The sequence below is a fragment of the Echiichthys vipera genome (genome assembly GCF_963691815.1).
Source record: "Echiichthys vipera genome assembly, chromosome: 21".
Taxonomy (NCBI): domain Eukaryota; kingdom Metazoa; phylum Chordata; class Actinopteri; order Perciformes; family Trachinidae; genus Echiichthys; species Echiichthys vipera.
In genome coordinates, this window is record NC_139846.1 from 11,321,580 (window position 1) to 11,327,579 (window position 6,000).

Consider the following 6,000-nt stretch of genomic DNA (forward strand, 5'->3'; position numbering starts at 1 on the left):
AAACGCCCATCCTCGCCTCAGTAAAGGGATAGAGTCCCGGACGGAGGAAGAAACCTAATTTAAATCCAGTGCATGCGCTCAGATACCCCCAATAATTCATCAGTGTTTATGAACGTGTAACTTCATTTTTTTTGTTTTGTGGGTTTTAGTTTGCAAAGGAAAACACGATGCACACCACGGTGTTTGTGGTTATTAAAACAATGGGAGATTGAAGCATCGGCTGTCAAAGAGGGCTGTGGGGACCCCCGGGGTTCCTTGCTCGCAGGGCAGGGAGGGATTCCCAATAAAACGAGGAATAGTACATTTTTTAAAAACTATATTCTAATGCACTACAACATATCTGCTGTGTGCATTAGTTTAATCCACACTTTGGGACATCCACAGTCCATTACAGTTGAATTTGAAAACAATAACAACAAAAAGTGTGTTCATTTGAAGGTAAATGAGACAAAATCCTAATATATAGGACAAATGGTGTGTGTGCGGTGTATTTAACGTGAAAATCTCTGACACAACATGTTGAAATACCCCAAAGTAGCCTCCATTTTTAGACAACACTTAATCATCTATTGGAAATATTATACTTTACAATAAGTCTGCGTTTGATGTTATATTGACACTTGTACGGTCAACTGGAATCCGAGTAACTCAAGTCAGGCTGTCCTGGCCAAGGTTAAACAATAGCTGCATGTGCTCACATTTGGAACTGAGGGTGGAGTGACGGTATTTTCTACACATTATTTAATTCAATTTCAAAACATGTATCTGTTCAACCTGTAGCGAGAACACATTCTTGGTTATATCGTGAAATGTAACCACTCAGGTTTGCAGGAAAGTGCCTAATGTGACATCAGTCGCCTCATAATTGGCCACAAAATGCGTCAAAACTGAAATATGACAGCCGAAGACTCTTCCCTGTCTGGTTTCAAACACGTAGACAAGTGTGTTAAGTTATTTTTTATGTTCTCATGTTCGCCTGTCGTGACGCTGCGGTCGACCAAGAACTGGGTCCATATCCCTTTAAAAGAAATCAGTGATGCAAACAAACTGTTTTGTGCACGGTGCTCAGGATACTGAGTCGCGCCAAAGACAAAACTTTGAGTAACTTTGCTGACCAGCGCTAAGTTTGTATCCCTCCTCCCAGGACGCCACCGGGGCTGCAGGGATGGCTCAGCCGGCTCTCCGCTGGCGTTTGAAGCGGGGCTGCGCGTAAAAGGAAGGGGGCATCGAGGTGGACCAGAGGAGCAGCGAGACTGACTGAGTGAGGAGCCTTTGAGCAATTCGGTTAGAAAGTCAGACGGCTGCTTTCTGTTTATCATCGCAGTCATGCATTGTCTGTGGTAGTTTTTCGGGAGTGGGAGTAGCTTGGATCCAGATTTTCTAAAAATGAACACAGGGCACATACATGGTTTGTGATTATTTGTGACCACCCGTTAAAGGACAGTATATTCAGGTTATTTGAGGTAAGGTGAGATTTGCCATTTTTGGATGCTACAAAAACCTGCTGCTCAAAACTGTTTTGAAAAAATTTGTATTCGTGACACGTTGAAGCCTGTAATTTAAACTCGAGTCTAAGCCTGGTATTGTCCTGCGGGAAACATTCTATCTTTGACTTTTCACTTGTTAAACACAGGCTTTGTGCAAATTGCAAAGCAATTACAGTGAAGTCTTATTACCTAAGATATGTGTTTGGGGTTTGCGTATTGACAGCTCATATGCACACAGATTCACAAAATACCACACCACAGGCTTAAGGCTGGTCTTTGGATAGTATGTTTTTCTACTCCAATGGGATTCTTCTTTTCTGTTGTTGCTGCATTAAAAAAAAAAAATCTTATCCCCAAATCTACCTGAACCCGCTCTCCACCTATCTCACATGGCCTCATCACGAAGGGCTCCTCCAAGCTCTCACGTCGGCTGCTAAAGTGAAAGTTGGGAGTGAAAGATGTAATTAGACAGGCCACTCTCATGCTGCGATTGTTTCTCACATGTGAGGGGAAGCGCAGATTAATGTTGAGCGTTAAATAAGCAGCAGACAATGGAGGCACAGACAGGCCGCTACCGCCTGGGCTTGGCCTCTAACCTCACAGCAAAACAGGGATGTCTGGAGGAAATGACACCATTTCAGGCTCTGAATTATAATAAGAGCCTGTGTGCACTGCAAAAAAATACACAGTTTAACACACCAACCAGACCCCTTATAAGCATTAGAATCATATTTTCCATAAAAAAGTGACATAGCTGCCACTTTTTTCTTTTGTTTTCATTTTAAAGCGGCGTTCAAGACAAAAAAAAGAGACTGGGTGGAAGATAGCTGGTCGGGAATAGAGCTTTTTACGCACAGGGACAACCTTTTCAAGAAATTGCTAGAAAGGGGGAAACGCTAGTGTGCAGAAGTCTTCTCACTGCAGTTTTAACCAGCAAAACAAGCGTTTAACACTGAAAAATAGACTATATGTGTACTTTTTCAGTGTATCCCGTACAAGCACATAATCCCACTATTGTATGGTTTGGGTTTTCTATTGTCTCTTCGGTTTTGACTGGCTTGTTTTGGTCTGTGGTTGGAAAAAAAAACACAGACATGGCTATGTTTACTTTGAGTCTATGATAAATACAAAATATTTCTGCATTACTGTTCTGGTTGTGGATGGAAACACATTGTAGGATAGTGTGTCCTGGTCGGCTAAGGGTTAAAATAGTGCTGTAGAATCCACTTGATTTGCATATTACGATATCATTGTTCTACAATTAAAGTCAGATATGAATCGACTCATGTGAAGCTTTATTGTGTCTGTTTATATATTAAACCTGCTTTATTTGAGTTTGGCTGCTTTCCATAGCTTTGTCGTCTTATTGTAAAGCTTTGGTTGCTTTTGGGAGTGAACATGTTTCGTAAAAACAACAAATCTACATTAAAAAAAAATCTACTTCTGTCTGTCCAAACGCGTGGAGGAAGAAATATTTATAATCACAATAATAATATTTTTTTTGGCTTGTAACATGATAAAAAAAAAGTCCAAATCAGTGTTTAATACTGGCATTTAAACGTGCCTGCATGAGCATGTGAGGCAGGCCTCTGTCGCTTGTGTTATGTGTGTGTAGTGTTTTATTTAAGGTGATTTTAAAAGCTGCCCATGCGCATCTTTAAGAAAACACTGGTCACAACAACCCTGCAGTCAGAGACAGATATTCCTGAACAGGCGACTATAATCACGTTTACCGATCAGACAGCCGGCAGCACATCTGAGTCAAACCACTAATCGATGAAGCGAAGTCTTGGACCATTCTTGATCCCATTATTTGTAACATGACAACAAATGATCATGGACGTATGGCCTGTTATTTGGACTATTCTAAAAGTGTAAATTGCCTTATTTTTAAAGCAAAAGGCTGGATAAAATGAATCTTCAGCATGAATAGATTCTGTTATTGTTCAAGGAAGCAGGGAATATTGATTATCGTGGGCTACATGTCTGTCAGGTTCTACTAAATAAGTGAATGCTTCAATTTTCTTTTCTTTTTTCTCGTTTGCTTTAAAAAGCACTGGAGAAATTCTTCTGTTTAGCTTGTAAGGGTTGCTATTCCCTGCTTTTGAAAACAATAAAAAAAACCGAGGCTGGCAGCGCACTGTTTACAGCATCTCATTTTGTTTCTATGCAGCCTTTAAATCCAGAAACTGGGTCTATTTCATATTCACTTATAGCTCTACACCCCCACCCCCGCCCCCTCCTCCTCACGTTCACGCATATATACGCACCCCTCCTACTAATATAATAAATCGCATGCATTGTGCGCATGTGCCCTGTCCTTGAGTTCCTATAACCTATTTTTTTTTCCTCTGTATTTTTCCTTGGTCGGATTGTCTTACACGTCACCAGCGCTCAGTACTATGGAGTACTACAAAAGGTGACGCGCAGAAGGAGGATTTGTGAATGGACGCCGTGATGTGTGCCAGCTCACAGATCAGAGGGTGGTGGGACCTCTGCAGATGCACCCCGAGGCCCCCCCCTCTACCCCACCCCTACCCCCCTACATCCCTTCCTCCCTCCCCCGGTCACCATCCCTCCCCTCCAGATGAATGGGGGTCTCGATATCAGCTCTGTCACCATGCAGGGGTCGGACCAAATCCTCCAGCTTCCTGTGCCTTTCAAAACCTGAAAGCAAGTCTCTCCTATTTGATGCTCCCATATGATTTTTTTTGTTGTGCTTTTGTGGGACCTGGAAGCTCGCGGCCCCATGTTTTTTCATCCAGGGTCAGCCAAGAGCATGGCAGCCGAATTAGAGCAGATTAGAAACGGGCCTAATTGCGTATAGTCTGCACTGCTAAAGAAGTCAACCAGTTTAAAAAGGACCTGAATCTAAAACACATTTTAAGATTTGGGGAGAGAATTCCACCTGTTCCCAAAGGCCTCATTGTTTCCCAGGAATTTTCCAGAACGTGTGTTGTGTTGAATATGTGGGCAATCGGCAGATCCCAAGAAACTATGTGGAAAAAAATAGACTTTTATTATAAACAAATGTAATTATTCGATGGCATTGTTTTGGACCTTGTCCCAGCCTGGTCAGATGCGTACATGAACTGAGGAAGCCTCTTGGATGAGAGGTGAAACGTCTTCCTAGACAAACAACCAAGTCCTGTTGCTTTTGACTGAATTTGCTTTGAGGAGAACGATGACCTGGACAAATGAGAACATTCACAGGCTTTTAGGTTAACTACTTCTTACTTTTCTAAAAGCCAGAACGTGATATAAAAAACGTTTTGCTTTTTATTTTTTAAGGGGAAGCAGTGGGATTGTCTTTCTCAAAGTCTAATTCATAGTTTCTGCTGGTGAAGCCTCCTTTACGCCACTATTTATTCATCGTGTACCGTATGTAGATGATGTCTATATAATGTTTCCGTGGTGTGAATGTGTTTACTGAGAAAGCCTCTGGAGTCGCCACGCCGCGGACTTTGGGGCTGCTGAATCTCCTGGTTTCAGCCCTTTATAGGTTTTAATAACTCTTAATCCGTCTGATCGGTGTGGCGTAGATAAACCTCATTTGAATTGGGATTGTTCTTAAGGAGCGGCTCGTATTTCTCCACAGAAGTCTCAAACAGAGCTTAGCACAAACAACTGCACCACCCTGAGCGCAATTAAGGCCTCAGCTAAATTGGATGAAGCTAATTGAATGCAGCTGAGCTCCCATCAGCAAACTCTTGAACGCCTCACTAATATGAGAAAACCGGTCCGTGGATAACTTAGTCACAGATGCACCTTTCAAATGGAGTGACATTTTCCAAAAGAGAAAAATAAAAAAGTGATGCAAAACTGCAACACTCCTATCTGAATTTACATTATGTTGGAAAGGAAAACTCTATCTTTATTTGAAATGTTCTACTTGTTCATTAGAGACACACAACTAAGTGGTAGAAAGTTTCTGAAGCTGTGGTTCATTGAGTTGGGTTGGATAATATAGTTTTCATTTCTAAGTCGGTGATTGTTGTTGGGGTTCAAATCCTATGAGGACGAGCTCAAGTTAGTGTCCTTGAAGTTAGCATGAATCTCAAGAACAAAGTCCTTTTTGCTCATTTTCTCTCCTCTTTCAATAGAAGGCTAAATCAAACTTCACGGAGAGCCCATGATAAAATAACAAAGCCTGCGGCTCTGGCTACAAAATAAAACCAAATACACTACATACCCAAAAAGAAATAAAAGTTACAATACTAAATCTATCACACAAAGAAACAAGGGGAAGAGAAAATTTCCCATATTATTTAATATTATATTATTAAATGTATTACTCATGCTAAACGTGAAAATCACTGCCAACCTTATGCCTTTTATTTTGAAACTTTTTAAAGGTAGAGGAGAAACTACTGCTGATTCGTGTCACTTTAAGTCCCAATGACAAAATAAATAATTATAGTGTTTAAAAAAAGAAAAGAAAAAAATAGCTCAGTGAAGAAGATGCTGACAAAAACTCTGACTTGTTCAGATTTAACCCTTGGCTTTCTCTGAA